We start from the raw sequence: 19,491 nt of genomic DNA on the forward strand, positions 1-19,491 counted from the left end.
GAAGAAACCTGCACTTTCCCCCGTTCAGCCCTTCGGGGCCTCGGGAATTTCAAGGTTAATGGTATGTAACTTCGGTTACTACCAATTCTTGGAAAGTGCAGGCCAAAGAAGAACGAAGAGGTCTTCGGAAGAAGAAGAGGGAGAAGAAGAAGGAAGACCAACCACTCGCCTCAACATCACGGACTGGAGTCCGGAACAGAGCCCAGCAGAGATGCATCCTGAAGGGCAGCCATACCAGAAGCGGATGAAGAGCTTCTACACAACCTCTCCTATTTCAAAACTTACAGTAAGACAAAATAACCCAGCAATAGCGACTCCTCCGGAAAAGGGGACGCATTGCTCCCTCCTTATAGCTAGTGTCCCGTTGTGGCGTATTCCTGCTAGCCTATTAAAGAGTTAGCACCGAAAGGACTTCAGTGGACGGTCTGAAGGGGAATTACGTCGGGAAGACAGGCTTTATAAGCCTAGCCTTCCGCGGTCGGCCCATGAAATGGGTTCGATAACGCTGGTTTAACAACGGATTGGAATGCAATTAAATCCGTCTTAAATTCACTAAAATAATAATAGACAAAACTTGAAAAATTAGATCCGAGATTAAAAAATAACCTTTTAAAAAACAAGCCCGATTAGAATGATCCAGCAGCAAGGGACTCTGTCCAGGTTCTGCGATAAAGTAGGGAGTAATAGACTCCTGCCAACTTTGCATTCCATTCCATTCCATCTTTAAAAAAAATCTTATATGGACACCACATGACTTCCTTGTACGCCTATTAAATTACATATACACATTTTTTATTAAATGAAAAGTACGTAAAATTTTATTTCATCTTCATTTTATTTCAACTTCTGATATTTTTCGTACATTGTTATTCATTAAATATATATATATTTTTTTTTTGTTTACAATCAGAGATTAATAATTAATAAATCATGCATTTAAATTTAAAAAAAGGAAATGAAGACGAATTCGAATCGATGTGCCTTTCCCTTGTAAGATCCAAATATTTCATTAATTAAAATTTTATTTGACTATAAATCCGGAACCAATGAAAATAAGTACCACTTATTATATATCGTTGAAAAGTTCCAAATTTTTTTTGGATTTTGGGCTTGTTGGACTTTTTTGGTCAAGTCAATTGCAATCAAAAAGGGAGGTACACAACTAGATGTTGCAACAGTCCTAAATCCAAAATTTCAACGTCCTACGGTTAATCGTTTTTGAGTTATGCGAGATACATACGTAACGCATATACGTACGTACTAACTAGTCAAAATGGATTCAGGGATGGTCAAAATGTATGTTTCCGTTGAAATCTTGACAACCGAGTCTTTTTATCGTACAAGGAAGTAAAAATCAATAGGAAGTTCAAACTGTTCGCTTAATAGTAGGGCTTATTTAAAAAAAGAATATTAAATCCATTTTTATCGTAGACTACAGGCAACTTGATCGACATTAAAAATCGTTATATGCACACTGACACTTGACAATCAAGATACATACCGACTAGAAAACCTTAACGTTCCAGTGATACAAATCATTCATTAATTTGATCTATAGATGTCAGATCTTAAATTACTTTCATTTTACATAAAAGGATCGTAAAACTTATTAATGAAATAATAGTAACAAAATAACCTATATTTTTGTTAAATTACTATAATCTTTTTATGTTACATTATATTGTTAATTATATAGTATACCTTTTTTTTTTTAATCAACCATTGAATTAATAACTGTAGAATTATTAATATTAATTATTATTTTACGAGTAAGTTTTTTATTATTTGTAAATTACAGTATCAAGCACAATATTTAATTAAATTTGCATACAAATCGAAATTCTTGTTTTTTGTAAATTGTTAATTAATATATTTTCATTGCTTTAATTTATCTGATTTTAATAAAATAATTGTTTTATTGTTTTTTTTATGTTACTAATTAAGGACAGGATAAAAAAGATATCCATAAAAAAATTATATTTTTTTTTTTATGTAGTTTAACTTTCTTCCGTGTTTGAAGGAAAATGAAACTGTATCAATCAAAAATTCAAAACTAAATTATAAGATCCTCATCTTATAAAAAGTTCGTTCCTTTTAACATTTCTTTTTTGTAAGTTCGATTTTAAACATTTTGAATTATATAAGTCCTATTGAAAAATCTTTGAATTATTGTTTTCTTTTGGTATCTATTTGAATAAAGAAAAATATATCTGCCAAATTATAACATGTTTATGACCCTTTTTTTCTTTTGCAAACATACTAGTGCACAAAAAATAATTTAATAAAATAAATATAAAATTATTTGTATTATTTATACATTAAGAATTTGGTAGTTACGGGACAAATAGAATTGGTAAAATCTTTATAAAAATAATTTCAAAGATATGATAAAGCATTTTTGCAGTATGGATTTTTCTCTTAGCATATTTATCAACGCCGAGTCTGTACAAGACTACACCTCATTTACATATCATCCTCATCTCATTGGACCTTGGGGCGGTTGCTTATTGTTCACTGGTTGAATTGATTTCAACGTTCACATTAAGAAAAATAAAAAAAATATTTGAAAGTATGGTAAAATAGGAAAATAAAAGATTTTCTTAATTTACAAAATTAAGTAAATTTATAATTATTTCCCACTTTTATGAAAAATAAACCCTCTTCATTTATAAATAAACATGATACACCCTACAGAGAATTTATGAATTTCATTTTGAATTAATTTCGTTAATTGTTTAAATTAATTTTTTTTTAAATATATATATAAAATAATAAAAAATCTGATGTGTGCACCATAACATGACTTCCTTGTACGCCTATGAAATTACATATACACATTTTTTTTTTAAATGAAAAGTACATAAAATGTTATTTCTTTAATAACTTCTGATATTTTTTCATACTTTTTTTTTTATTATTATTATTGAATTATTTATCGTAATTTTTTTTTACAATCACAGGTTAATATTTATTAAATCAATATATTTAGATTAAAAATCAACAAAAAAAAGGAGATGAAGTCTAATTCAAACAAATGTGCCTTCTTCTCCTTGATCCAAATATTTCATTGATTAAAATTTCGTTTGGCTAAAACTCTGGAAACAATGAAAATAAGTACCAGTTATGATATATTGTGCAAAATCTCTCAATGTGGGCTAATAACTGCAGTTAAAAGTCCAAAATCCAATTTTTTTGGATTTTAGTGTTTTTTGGACACTTTTGGTTAAATTGATTGCAATCAAAAGGGGAGGTGCACAACTACATGTTAAACAGTCCTAAATCTAAAATTTCAACATCCTACGGCTAATCTTTTTTGAGCTATGCGAGAAAATACGTTCATACACATTCGTATGTATAAACGTCACGTTGAAATTAGTCAAAATGGATTCAGGGATGGTGAAAATGGATATTTCCGTTGAAATCTGGAAACCAAAATTTTTCGCGATCATTATTAAAAATAATTATATGTTTCACCAAAAAGAAAAAATTACTGATTTATTCATTTTTAATTTGTATAAAATTAATTATTGGAATGTTTTCTTTTTATAATTTGGCACTAATTTAAAAAACTGGAAATTTAAAGGATTGAAAATGTTATATTTGTCTATTAAATTTTTTTTTAGTTTATTATATCGTATTTATTTTAGAAGGAAAATTTTTCATGTAAAAAACGATTGGATAACTAGGTAAACATTTTCATGCTAAATATTGGAGCGAACGAATTTTTATTCCATTAAAAAACTGAAGGATTTAATGTTAAAAATTCATTTAAAAAAACTGTGTTATTAGGCTTGTAATACTCGTATGTTAGAATTATTTTATCACGGTTTTTCCTTCGTGATTTACCTTGATCCTTCATAGCAAATGGTGGAGTATTTCTTTCTCTTATCTGTAAAATACCATCCATCACTCCAAACTTTTTCCATGAAATGATAAATCATTTTCTAATCGGAACAGCGAATTTGTTTTACAAAAATATTATACTTTATTAATGAGTTCCGTGTAATTCTTTTTTACATGACTTTTTTAACTCGCTTCGTTCCACGGTGTAGTACCCGTGCGCAGTAGGTAGACATACACGAACGATCCATCTAAAATTATATTTGTATTTTGGGGATAATAAAAAAAATTGAATTCTTTCCAATTTTTTAAATTCTTTCGAGTTCCAAGCTCGATTTGAAAGCGAACGCCAGCGGAATTTAACGCGTAAAGCTAACTAAACACCAGAAGGGCGAGAGGTTCGATTGACCCTTAGACGTCAGCGTTATTCGCAGATTCGTTAAGCAGAGTCAACTGAAGAGCGCGAGGTTCGATCGGAAAGTGAACTCCAGCGCTGTTTGAAACGCACGACGAACAAAATTCCACAGCAATTTGAAGTTAACTTTTTTTGTTTCCCTACTCTCCCCGACCGGATATCCATTTAAGTATACTCAGTCGGGGAGAGTGTCCTTCTACTCAAAGGGGGCGTCCCCCACCCGCCGGCTTTACATCCGGCACGGCAGGTTGGCCCCCCCGGTCTTGGATCTTTTGTTTTATTTTTTGCCTGCCTCTAATTCGCCGCGTTAGGGCCAAGGTCCGGCGATGCCGTCCCCCAGCCCCTCCGCAGGGAACCGGGTCTCGGTCTTTACGCCTATGCCTCTAACCGACGGTACCCACCCCACAAAGCGCCTAGACGCCCGCAGGGAGACACACCGCCGGCCGGGACTCGGTCTTTTCTTTTATTCCCATCTCCCCTGGAGTTCTCCCCCTTCGCAGGAACCCGCATACCAGGGCATACGGGCCCTCCACGGAGAGACTTTCCACCCTTCCCTACTTAACTTAATCACAGTCTACCGCCCTCTTCTTCCTTAGTTCTCAGGATCTCTCCAGCAAACCTTCTGAACCAGTCCCAGTTTTCTTGATTTTGTACCATCCAATTAATTAGATTATCCGGTGTTAATCGATTTGTTATAATTACCGTCCTGTTTTCAGCCCATCTAGGACATACAAATATAGTGTGCTCCGCATTATCTGTTTCCTCACAATAAACACATTGTGGTGTGTCCCCTTTTCCAATTCTGGCTGGAATTGGAAGTTAATGAAGTTAACTTACGCGAAAAGATGTCAAAGATATCGTTAAAAGAGATTTTTTATTTTTAAAACATGCTTTTAAACATTTTTGTTTTCAAGAAAATAATATGTATAAAGTTGTCTGTTTTCGCAAGACCACAATGAAAAGCATGGGGCACTGTTTCATATTCAATATCTATAGTACAGTCAATTTCTATTTTTATTTGAAAATCCTTACCTACCGATTGATATTTTTTCCCTATTTAGGGGTGTTGAGGGAAGCTTAACTCCAGACTTTTAACATCCCCCTCCCATAGATTTTTGAAAAACTCAAAAAGTTTTTGAAATGCGTTTTTCTCTGAAATTATACATTTTAGAGAAAAGTTTTACAAACAAAAAATGTAGAGGACATTCTCCTCTACAATTAATCTTTTTGAAGTTATGCCGTATAATTTGAAATTGAAATACTAGGTGGCGCTGAAGTTGTAAAAAACGTGTTTTGGGTTTTTTCACCGGAAAAAATTGTTTTTCGTCTGTATTGCATTTGGAAAAGTTGTTAATCTCAAAAAAACAGACAACTTTTATGTATACAATTTTCTTGTACGACATTTTGAGCTGTAGCTTGTGAAAGTTTGAAAATGTTGTGAATTGGGCACGTATTCGAATCCGGTCTAGTCGCTGAACAATGCCGATCTCCCCGGCTACAGTAACAATAGGACCGCTGCGTTGCCATTGTACCGCTATAACTCTGGAATGCTATAAATCTTCATTTCTATGGGTTTTCTATTTTGATAAGTAACTTTAAATTCTATTTTAGTGAGTAAAAAGGAAAGTGGAAAACCACTTCACACCTCATTTTTCCTAGAATACCTGGCATGTAATGTTTATTGTTTATGCAAAAGGGTATGCCATTTTCTTGTGTCATTAATATCTTTCTCAATGTTATATTTTCTCCAACTGTTTAGTTATGCTACTAAACATACATTAAAAAATTCAAATTCTTAGCGTAATAATTTCGAAATTGTGGTTTTTGTTTTAAAAAATATATATATTTTTATTAAATGCCTTTGTTTTCCTTTTATCTTATCTAAAAAATAGAAACTTTCACTAAAAAAAAATCTGACAATTCAGTTATAAGACTTTCCGAAGTCTTACAAAGCGAGTTGTTTGTGATGTACGGCTTGCATGCACAATTTAAAATATTTACCATTTTATCCAATTTAATTTAAATATAACATTTTTCGTTTATTTAATTTAATGATTCTAACAAAAAAGCGCGCGCAGATGTGGCAGTACTAGCGGCGACGGTGGCACTAACTAAACTAATGTAATTAATTTCACAACTTACATAAAGCAAATTTTCCTTGTACGATCGGTAGAAGACTAGTGTAACCGCGAGGCTTAACGCACTAGTTACCGAGTCAACCGGGCGATTGACCGGTTGACTCGGTAACAGACCGAGTTACTATTTTACTCTTGAAATATTCATTTATTTAATTCTACCGCTACCTGTGACGTCACAACATAGCAGTCGACTACAACAACATTTTTTGGGATAGGGGTGCTATTTTTCAAAAAGGTTTTTTTTCAAATATTGTTATTTTTTAATCTTTAACAAATGTGCCTAAGAAAAATATGACCTTAATTAGGCGAAATTTAGAAATACTGAGGGTGACCTTGCTCAAGCAAGCTGGTGCATGCCTTGGACCTTTGAAGTTGAAAATTTAATAGCATCAATGCCCCATACATAGAAGTAATCTGACCAAGTTTGGTTAAAATCGGTCCACTAGTTTTGGAGATATAAGGTGATTCAGAGGCCAACACCGAACACACGTACATACAAAAATTAACATCCGGAAAATTTCCATCCGGTTTTTTGGGTTTCTTAGGTGTCAAAACGTCACATCCGGTAAAAAACCGCATACTGACTATTTTGCCTTGGTTTTACACACAAATTTTAGTTAATGTATGTTATTTGTATTTTTATCAACGTATGGACTCTACAGCGGTAGGTTTCTTATCGGAAAAGTTATTTTGAATTTAAATCCCATTCCTCAGTATATTTTTTTCATATCCATTCTTTCAAGACTTTATTAACCGTTATTTAAATAAATTTATAACTAATTGCTACTAAGTTTTTGTAACGGTATTTTTACAGAAAAAAAAAATTGAATACGATTTAAACAGAAGGATTTAACCTAATTCCCCGGACTGTCAGAGTTTATTGATGATTTCTCCTACGTTATTTAAAACGTACATAAATGAAGTATTTTTATATTAAAAATAGAAAAAAAGCTTCGCATTAATGTCATACAACCATTAATGATAAAATATAAAATTTTAATACTTTAATACAAAAAAAATTTGCATACAAACATTCCATTTTTTTATTTTCATAATAGGTCACAGATTTATATTTTTAAGGAAATCTCTTAACATCTTGTGCAATTTATTAAAGCGCGAGTATTTTATTAACTTGTTCTAACATATTTATCGTTTATAATATCATTTAAATCTCTCAAGACGTGAAAAAGTGAACGGTTTCTATTTTTGGTCTGTTTGCTTACTTTATTTTTTATTCAATTTTTTTGTTTGTTTTTTTATTCTTTATAACATTGATATATAAAATCAATGGAAAAATCGATTGATGTTTGTAGATACACAATTTACATAACAGGATTTGTCTGTAATTTATTTACTAGTAGGATATTTATATGTATACAGCGTACCATTTGTATGTTTGTTATATACATGAACATATGTATAGATGTTTGTAAAAATATTACTTTGACCATCATTTTTAGAATTGTAAAATTTAATTATACTACTATGATATTGTTTAAATGTTTCAAGAATATCTATCCATATTATCTGTTTTTATGATAAAAAGGTATTTTTCTAGTTTATTTATTAATATTACTATTAATACTATGGAAAATGATTTAATAGACATATAAAAAAAGGCTGACAAGTTGTTCCTGCCACTGATTATTTATTCTTACATAGTGGAAAAACAATACATGAAAAAAGTTTAAAAATTCAAAAAATTAATTTTTTTTACTTTGTTCTCCTCCTCCACCCACACAATAACTTCCAAAGAAAATCTTTTTATTATTCTACTTTTACTGTATTAAATAGAAGAAGAAAAAAAATTCAACTGAAACATATACAACCAATAATAAATTACTTGAGATTTTTTTTTTGGCGTGGGGATGATTTATGATGAAATCTTATTGTAGTATTATTATTACTAGCTGCAGGGGCTACGTAGGCACGCCCTCCGGGCGGGTTTCCCTGGCGGGCGACGTCGCAGAATGGAATTATTAGGTGGTCAAAATTGACTTCCTCTTGTGCAAAAATATTTTTTTTTTTGATTGATGAAATATGATATAACGAAAGTTAAATTACAAATTTAACTCCAGAAATTGATACTAACGAATCGAGATTTTCCGATAGTGATCGGTTTATTCCGGTACTACTTTTTGGATTTAGTTCATTATTTTATGTAGAAAAACAATCACATAAATAAAAAGGTATATTATTAGTATATATTTCACGTATCTATTGATATATACATATGCGATATATCGATATATAATTATATAGAAAGTATACACCTGACCACTATGAGACATGTACTAACGAATCGGGATTTTCCGTTTGTGATCGGTACATTCCGGTTCTAAGCTAGAGCTCGGCTGGCTTTAAGCGGGGACGGACACATACAGACAAACAGACGTACAAATGCTCTTTAGTAGGGTAGAATTATTATTATTATTATTATTGTTGATATTAAAAGTTTTAAAGATTTCAAAAAATTATATTTTTAAAGTTTATTCGGTTTCCTTACCCTACCACCAATATTGCCTCAAAGTATTTTTTTGGTGCTAGTTGCACTAAAAAAAAAATTCAATTAAAAATATGCAATAAATAAAAAAATAACTTTTCGATTTACGAGAAAGGGAGAACTTTGGAGAAATTTTTATTTTTAAATGGTAAGTTAAGCATCTACGCATATTGTACTGAGCTTAATATAAAGTGAGATATGTTTGCGAAATTCTGAGAACATTTACTCCAACTATTCTGGAGTAAAACTATCTACCCCACCCTCTAGAGATATAGACCTCAAAATTTACAAAAAAGAATTGCCCCAAACATACTAGTCGCTCTACAAAATTTCACCAAAATCGGTTAATCCAATCAAAAATTATTAAGCTTCAAATAGGCCAACACAGGTACGAACATAACCTCTACTTTTTTTCTCTTTTTTTTGATGGGGGAGTCTGGCTCATGTAATGTCGAGAAATAAAAATTAATATATACCCTATTTTTTGTTTTTAAGGATATTTTCTTTCATTCTTGCAGGATAGTTCTAGAGCTATGATGCCAGGAATCAAATTAGACATATCCTCAATTAGAAATATATATATCGGTAGGCTAAAAGTCAATTTTTTTTTTTTTAGGTACTGAAAAAAGTAAATAAAATAAACATGCCGATCTCCGTGGGAGAGTGATTGCGTTTCGACCGTTCATCCAGAGGTCCCAGGTTTGAATCCCGGTCAGGAATAGCATTTCCATTTCATATTCCCACGGTACAAACTTCGAGCTCTATGCAGGGAATTAAGCATTTAAAAAACTGTTTTATTATTTTCACGTTTAATGTTCTCGTAAATCAGAAGAAATGTTTAAATTTTCGTCTTTCCGCCCATTAAATTATAAATATTTTCCAATAGATTTATAAAATTAACTTTGAGGCGGTCCAGATCATTTGAATTTGTAGAAAATTTTATATCTTTGTTGGTTCCCTTGAACAAAAAAATAGCAAGGTGTCAAATGCAATTGTTCCGTTGGTCCGTGCCGGCCTCCGTGGCGCGAGTTGTAGCGTCTTGGCCTTTCACCCGGAGGTCCTGGGTTCGAATCCCGGTCAGGCATGGCATTTTTCACACACATCAAAACACTCATCTCATCCTCTCCGTAAAGAATTACCTGAGACTGCGGACCCGGAGGTTAAAAAAAAAAAGTCAGAACTATTCAAAGAAGAGTTTGACGTAGATTGTTGGTAACTTAAAAAATACGAATGGAAGTTGCTCAGATTTTCTGCCAATTTTGTGGACGACGATTGTTAAACGTTGCTAGTTTAACATCTCGGGAATAACATATCTCAAATAATGTATCGCCTGTTATATTAGCGTCGAAAAAGTGATCCGTACACATTTTTTTTTGTGACCCTTTCCGAAATATTAATTTACTTTTTTACGCTTTATATTGCATAGTTACCAAAGATTTTCATTGTACTAATAAATATAATTATGCCGGTTTTCTAGGCTATCCGATATGAGACATATTTCATCAGACCAGCTAAAGAAATGAAAGAATCTGCTTCACAAAGAATTATTAATTTCTCACAGAATTGCACCTTTCCAAATTTACTTTACGATGTGTACGAATTAAGTTTGATCGATAATATTTATTTACTTAACACCTTTAAAATCTTTCATAAATTTGTTCTTGATATTTTCAGTTTAATGGAAGCTTTCCTGGTTGTCATTTCAAAGCAATTTAATTATATCACAGTAATAGATTGTTTTATTTCTGAAATAAATTTAGTTTTAACTTATTAAATAATGCAGTACTTTTTAGACCACTTTTGTAATTAGCTAAAGAACATACTATTTTGATTAGGATTGCCGTAGTTCAAATTTTTTTATGCCAATTTTTTACGATGAAAAAAATTTTAATTATGTCACAATTCAACCTTTTCCATTTAAAATTTTTTAATTACTCCTCCTCAGCCAAGGGATCCCCTGGATATTGGGTGTGTGATGATGTCATTCAAATTAAATCATTTTAGCCCGTAGAGTGCAATGTAGAGTGATACTAATTTAAGAAACGGCTTCATATTTCAAAACTGAGGTAGGCTAGAGGGTAGAAAAAATGTCCATCTACATAGTTAGAAAATTACTACCTAATAGTGGGTTTGAGATTTTTATGCGTCATATTGAATCAAACGTTGCTTACTTCCTTGTACGAAGTAAAGAACGAAAGAAGTTTCGGCGTACGTATGTATCTCGCATAACTCAAAAACGATTAGTCGAAGGATGTTGAAATTTTGGGTTTAGGACTATTGTAACATCTAGTTGTGTACCTCCCCGTTTGATTGTAATCGACTGGATCAAAATCATCCAGAAAAGCCCAAAATCTTCCAAAAAATGAATTATTGACTTTTTCTTAACTGCAGTAATAAACCCTCATTGAGAGATTTTCGACTATATTTCGTAAGTGGTACTTATTTTCGTTGGTTCCAGAATTATAGCCAAGTAAAATTTTAATTAATGAAATATGTGGATCTTACAAGGGGAAGGCACATCGGCTCAAATCCGACTTCATCTTCTTTTTTTAACTTTTTTTTTTGTAATTTAAATATATTGATTTATTATTAATAATTATTAACCTCTGATTGTAAAAAAAAATTGCAATAAATAATAATTCAATTATAACAATAAAAAAAATATCAGAAGTTATTAATGAAATAAAATTTTATACACTTTTACACATTTAAAAAAAATGTGTATGTGTATTTAATAGGCGTACAAGGAAGTCATGTGGTATCCAAGTAAGTTTTTTTTAAATAGAAAGAAGGTGCATTTTATACATGATTTTAATGTAAAATGTTACGAGAAAAAACGATGACAAAAACAGTTAGTCGATAAATGCTTTCGTTTTCGACTTATAAGCAATCAAAATTGCAAAAACTGAGAAATTGCGGTAGTAATTGAACATTTATCAGTGTTATTTATTATTGTGAAGGCTGTTATTATTAGTAATGGGCTATTAATTTCAACATTAACTACTTAATGTTTGTTTGGATGTAATTCTTAGGCAATATGAAATAAAAAAAGTTACTACTAAGTGTTTACCTCATTTTATTACTATCGTGATTTTTACGTTTTTATAAATTTGATTGCATATAACTCTAAAACGAAAGTATTTGTCTAGAAACGATATTACCATAGTTTTTTTGAAAAATTCTACTTAAAAATTGTCCATCACCTTTATATTAAAAAATATGCCATTATAAATTTTTCCAGTTACCGTAAGCGAAACATTTCTTGAAAAAATAAATTTTCACGGGCAAATTGAACATACTCATATTTATGCTTTTTATTTATTAACCTTTATGTAATTCCTATATTTAAAATGTTTTCGTGGAAAAATTAATTAATTATTCCGTGTTAAGTAAAAAATTATTTATAATTCCTCCCCCCTGTTTTACAAAAATCTCTTTCTTTTGTTGTCCCGTTATTCTTTTTTTTAATTTTTATTAATTCTTGCATATTTTACGAATAGATTTGTTATGCAAATACAAGAAGTGTTGTTTTTTTTTCTCTTTAGGCATACTAAAGATCGTCGTTTCTTTAATGCTTATTTTAAATAACATTTTACAACATTGGATAAAAGAGACTTTTACAAAATTTTCCTTTAAAAAAATATAATTTGTTTATTAATTCCCCCCCCCCCCCCCCAAATCAAGAGGGGCGGGAATAATGGTTGTTTTATTTTTACTCCTAATTTAAGTATCGATTCCAAAACGGTTAAATTTTAAGAACAGTTTAATTATATATATATATATATATATATATATATATATATATATATATATATATATATTTAGTAGGATGTATTTGTTTGAAGAAGTTTATGATGGATTAAATTATAAAGAATTCCAGACTCCAGTCATGAATTAAAATCAAGCTATGAAAAATAATAATTACCGTATCAGAAGATTTATATTATTTATATATTAAAATACAGCAGCAATGTTTATAAACTATAATAAAATAACAGATTTAGAAAATATCCAGTGAACTTTTTCTTTTTTTTGCAAATTATTTTGAAATGTTTACACATGAATATTACTACTTTACATGTTTTTAATTTTGTGTAATAAAATATTTATATAGCTAATAAATTCACGATTGTGTTGTAAATACTGGTTGCTAAATGGGGAAGATTATCTTTATAGGAGAATATCAAAGTGTATGTTTTATGTTTAGAATTTATAGTTCATTATTGAGAATTGTATTATAAAATTAAGCTTTTATGGTTATTGCTATATTCATTACATATAATAATTTGAATGATATTATGGGAATTTTTAATGGAAACGTACTCAAATTTCAACATATACAATAAAAATTTGTCAATCTCCTTGTAAATTTATAATACAAAATTCATTTAAAAAAATAACATGTATGATAGTTTTAATAAAAATATTTATTATGTCAAGTATGAGTATATTATGATTTTTTGTTTTCTATCCGCTTAATTCAATAAATTACTGCTCAAGATAATTTTTTTATTATACCACATAAAAGGTTGAATCCTGTGCTGAGAGGTATATGGGAATGGAATTTTTTAGCGTATGAAAAATGCCATGCCTGAACAGGATTCAAATACAAGACCTCCAGATAAAAGGACAAGACGCTACCACTTTTCTGTTTTCTTGCCTTTTTATTTTCGCTTATAATTTATGTAATGGATTGTATAATAACTTGTTTCTTTAGATATTCATTAGTTCTTATGACTTTTTTTTTCTTGTTTAGCCCCTCCAGGAATCACCGTCAGATATTACTTCAAAACATGAATGAGGATGATATGTATGAGTGTAAGTGAAGTGTAGTCTTGTACAGTCTCAGGTCGACCATTTATGAGGTGTGTGGTTAATTTAAAACCCAACCACCAAAGAACACCGGTATCCACAATCTAGTATTCAAATCCGTATAAAAGTAACTGTCTTTACTACGATTTGAACGTTGGAACTCTCAACTTCAAAATCAGCGGATTTGCGAAGACGTGTTCGCCACTTGATCAACCCAGTGGGTTAGGTACTCTTATGACTTAATTTAAAGTATCAGAAAGAGGGTTGCTTTTTCTTCCAGTATTTTGATGAGTAAGATGTTACTTGTGCAACTTTCACTTTGCACTCATTAAAATGATCTAATAGCAGTTAAATTTAAAAAATGACAGCAAGATGTTTCAAATATAAACAGATGTAAGCGAATGAAGATTTGCTTACATCTGTTTATATTATCTTCAATAATCAGTTATCTTCATAATTGATGAAATGTTATGTAACAAGTGTACAATGGATGTTAAATACGGATATTAAGGGATGAAAGGCTGAGATATTTTAAATGTTAGTGTAGAGGAGATTGGAAAAAAATTTGTGGATTAACAGATTGAGAGATTAAGTAACAAGAAGAATAAATAAAAGTAGGAAAACTTACTTCAGAGCAGTTCAGTGTAGAGAAATAAGGCTGAAACATATCATTAGAAGAGATGGATTGATTAAAACAGTTCTAGCACGTTTACAGAAGGAAAATAGTAAACATCAAAGATGATCTAAGAGGAATTGATAGTTGTCAGGAACTTATATATTTAACTGTGAATAGGAAGAATTTGGTTTTACACTGTGTAATTGACCTGCCTTAGGACAAGTAACAGGGTGATGCTGCCTATGTAATGGCTGGACTTGCACTTTTGGACCTCATTATTTGAAAGAAGGATTTGAAGTACCACGGTGTAAGGTGGAATTGAGGCATCATTTGCTCACAAGTGTAAAGAGGGAGCAGTCAAAATAGGGAAGATAAATCTATAGATTGATCCCAGATCTACAGAGATGGCTTGACCGCATGCTTGGGAAACTGGGATATTTGTTGACCCAGTAGGAACTGGGTCAGGAGAACCAGGAGATAGGAACCTAGGAGATAGGAACCAGTCAGGAGACTGGTTACAGTTGCCTCAAAGCATTGCTTTGGTGGGCAATGAGACCCGCTGAGTGTGAGTATTGCAAAAGGATGGATATGATGTTTAAGTGCGACCAATTCTTGCAACAAAGGGAAATTTGCTTGGGAGAATTCAGCTGCGTTATCAAAGATGTTGGTGAGAATTATCCATACAAAGGTAGCAAAAAAGTACAGGGAGTGGGAAAAAAAGGTCAGCTCACCGTATAATGATGATGATGTATGTAAAACTTAAGAAGTTGTGGAAGCATCAATTACTTTTTCTGAGCATAATGATCAATATACAATCATCTTTTTTGTAAAAAAAAAAAATATGTAACTGTTATTTTTAATGCCCAATAACACTGAATTCTAACGGTATGCTGATTTGCTACAACATATTTGAGTCTAAAGAAGGAAATGGGAAGCACTTCACTCTTCTCTTTCCCTAATAATCTTGGAATAGAATATTTTCTTGAGAATGGTTATATTTATTTTGGGAGTGTTGTAATGAAGTGCTCTTCAGATCATTTATACCTACAATGTGTATACATACATACAAAGGGGTTGAACTGAAAACCTCTAAAAATTTTTTTTAAGTCATTTAGAATACAAATTCAGTACATTGTGTATTGTAATCTTCAACCGTTAGGGTTGTGACATCTAACAGCCTTTTATAAAATGAGTTTATTCTATCTCGGTTATTCTTCTTCATTCTGTTATCATTTATCATTCTCAACAAGTATTCTTTCTTCTGGTTTATTCCATACCAATATATTCTGCTATTTTACTCTTCCATCTTTACATAGGCTATTTTATCTGCTACTTCTTTTTTCATCCCACCTTTTCCTATTCTACTTACATTCCATTCAACCTGTTCTTCCTTTCTCTTCCATCGTTTATTTATATCCTTTAGTTTCTTTCACCATTTTTTTTCCTTCTCCATTTTTTTTTACCCAAGATCTCCAGATCCTTTAAAAGATTTAGATTTATTGATAAATGATATATATTTTCTTGGATATTTTAATATTATTTTTAATCATTTAGTCTTTTTGTTATGGACGGTAATTTTGTGACTTGGTTATTCATTCACCCACCTCTGAAAGAAAAAGAAAATGGAAACCAAAATTTAAAAATAATTGTAGATTTTTTCTTTACAAATGCAATTATTAATATCTGTTTTCAATTGCCCTTATAAATAAAAAGTCTTGGCTGATTAATCACTAGAGAGTAACTCTTCAGTGCTGTCCACAGTTTCAGTCAAGGAAATTGTAATATTCAATAGAATTATCTCTTAGTCTTTATTTATTTATTTCCATCTGATGAAGTAATTTATAAGTTATAGCTATGTTATGATACTCTTATAATTAACAACTTGCTTGTTGTAACATTAAATAACACATCATTTCTTGATTAGAAATTATAAATTTTGCATTGTTCTACTTATTTGTACATATCTTATATGTATATATATATATAAATGAATGTTTGTTTGTTTATCCCGTATGCGTTCCTATTCCATTACTGAAACTTTGGTGAGTTGTGCACACGCCCGCGAAGGTTTCTGAATTAGTTTGGACACGCTAGCTGGTACTGGGGTTGAGATATTTGGAAAAATTGCATTTATGGTTCGATTTGGCTCTATTCAGAATATATATTAGTTATGTGAAAGAAGTATTTTTGCAAAAAATGGAAAAAGATAAATAGGGAGAAGGGAAGAAGGGAAAAAGGAAAAGTTAAATCTTGTGAACTTCCATAATGTTCAGTTTTTTAATGTTTTATCAAACTTATATTTGTGTTCATTTTCTCTCTCTCTCTCTCTCTCTATATATATATATATATATATATATAGAGAGAGAGAGAGAGAGACCACCACTTTGTCAGTGGTGGAGTGGTAGTATCTCAGTCCTTCATTCAAAGGTCCTGGGTTTGAAACTTAGTGGTCAGACATGGCATTTTTCATATGTTGTAAAATTTAATTTCCATATTCTCAAGTATAAGCTTCTGTGTAAGAAGTTTCTCTGTGAATTAATTCATCAAGCAAAACAAAAAATCTTAAAATACAGATTTGAATACTAGATTGTGGATACTAGTCTGTACTTTGGTGGTTGGAATTAACCACACATCTCAGGAATGATCGACTTGAGACTGTACAAGACTACACTTCATTTACATTCTTCATACACTGAACATACATAAACTGAATTTTTAATTATGCAGTAATAATAAAATATTGTAATAATGTTGTGTTTTTTTTACAAGTTTTAATTACACAAAGGAAGAAATATTTTACATCAATTGATTATACAAATTTCTGCTCCTTATCAATATTCTATAATTATTCTCTGTTGATTAGGATTTTCTTTTTCAAATAATTTGGTCGTGGTTGTTTATTTTCCTGTACGTTGTTTTATCATTATGATTATTTTATTTCTTCTACAAATATAAAGATTAAATTTTGCTAAACAGCTCTTTATTTATACTTATATATTCATTTCATTTAATGAAAAATTATCGTTAGTAATCATAATAGGATTAATAAATTTATGTAAGTATAAAATAAAAGGTAAAAAGTTAATTGTGATATAATGCTTTTAAAATAAAACAAAGATAAAAATTATGACCTTGATATGAGGAACATTTTTTTCCTACTTTCTAAATTTATACATATAACAAATTTATTAATGATAGCACCCATAATTTTAATATGAAATACTTGTTTCAAAAATTTCAACTTTACATAACAAATCATCATAGTTTTTGAATAAAGTTTACCTTTTCTCTCTTCAAAAAGGTTTTTTACACCGATGAGGGAAATTACTATCAGTGGATCCATGCAGTAATTTGAAGATATATAGAGTATCTACTATCTTAAAATAAATTTATAATGCAAGGTTCTTGTTGATAAAGGAAGAAAGAGCAGTAGAAGGAGAAAAATGAATGCCCTCTAAGAAGATGCAGGAGATGAAAGGAAGCATAAAAGAAACGATATTGATGTATGTAGTCTCTGTTCCTACAGACCACTACAAAATAAAAAAATATAAATCTTAATTTTGCTGCACATTCACATTCCAAAGTCTCTTTTTAATATATCATGCAAGGAAAAGTATTCTTTTTAATGATCTCACTGGAACAGTTATTTATTTCTGCTTTTGGTAAATTTAATTCCACAAAGTTACAAAAATTAATTTATTTTTAGTATCTTAAGAAGTAAAAATGAATAACTGAAATTTGTATTAGTATTCATTACTTTTCTAGCTGAAAGCACAAAAAAACACAAAATGCTCCCAAAGAGTGGAGAACAGATTAATTTTTTGCTTTGCAAGAAAAACTGAAATAAAAGTGGAATGGCACTAACAGAAATTTCCTCCAAGTGTAATTCAAAGAGTTCTGCAGTGAACAAGGCAAAGATCACACATTTTTAGGTCTGAATACAACCTATTTTCATTTCAGTTTAAAAAAGTTGGCATACCGATATACTAAAGTTATTAAGCTCTGTGAACAATTCAACGGAGATCACCTGGCATTGATGCTTTTATAAATTCACTTAGGATTTTGAATTTGTTTAAAGATGATTTTCTAGGCCATTTCGATTTGTTTTTTCAATTCCATATACATTACTGTACACATACAATAAGAGTATTGTATTGCCTCAATTTTGTATTTGTAGATATTTCTTTTTGTTATAAATTACTTTGGTTAAGAATTTTAATTTTTCTAATTGGTTTTTCCAAATTTCTAAAATTTCTTAGTCTGTTCCATTTTTATTTATTGTTCTCCTAAATATTTAAATTGGGTTGTGACATTTATTTTTCCAAATTTGGTCTTTATTTCTTCCTGTTTTTGAGAAGAAAATTTGCAAGTCTTGTTTTCTGATTTTCTTTTAGGTCGTTGTTAATTTGGGAAACTGCATCTTATGATTTTTGAGGAGTGTTAGATCATCTCAAAAAGCAAGGCAACTGATTTTTACTTATTTATTTACTTTTTTAAGTAATCTATTATGATGTTTAATAAATATTTATATATATATATATATATATATATATATATATTTGCATATGTGTGTTCAGCTTTTAGCTTTAACTTAAAATTCATTCAACACACATGATCACATGTTCTTCTTTCTTTCTCTCTCTCTCTCTCTCTCTCTCTCTCACATTTATACCTCCTTCCTCTTTCTCCTAATTCTACACCACCTTCTCCCATGTAGTGTGTTTTTACTACCTACAATTCATAATTTCCTTATGAAGATTTTATTGGATTTTTTCTAATTTTATGATATTTTTATATCATTCTTAACTGTTTTTTTTTCTTCTTCGGCACTTCTATTATTAATTGAATTTTCTTTTCACATTAATGTTATTTCAATATACTTAAAAGTTATAAGGATTTTTTCCTAATTATCATAAATTTTATTATAGAATTATAAAATATGTCATAAAAATAATCCTTTTTTATGTGCTCATACATTCTGTTTGGCCTTGGTAGATCTTTTAAAAGAAATACAAAAGTATTTTCCATTAAAGAAGCATTTATTTCATTATATAATATTAAGAAAAAGTTTATATCTGTCTTTTTCCTGTGCATAAAATAAATTATGTATTTTATAAAACAGAAAAAATAAAATTAACTGTAAACATTATAATAAAATTAATTATTT

General features: G+C 30.2%; 1 protein-coding gene across 3 annotated transcripts in view; it reads left to right on the top strand.

Moving 5' to 3' along the window:
• Window positions 1-19,491, top strand: part of Atf3 (Activating transcription factor 3) — a 234,770-nt gene that overhangs the window by 129,162 nt on the left and 86,117 nt on the right. The window lies entirely within an intron of this gene.

The sequence above is a fragment of the Lycorma delicatula genome, chromosome 10 (genome assembly GCF_047948215.1).
Source record: "Lycorma delicatula isolate Av1 chromosome 10, ASM4794821v1, whole genome shotgun sequence".
Classification (NCBI taxonomy): Eukaryota; Metazoa; Arthropoda; class Insecta; order Hemiptera; family Fulgoridae; genus Lycorma; species Lycorma delicatula.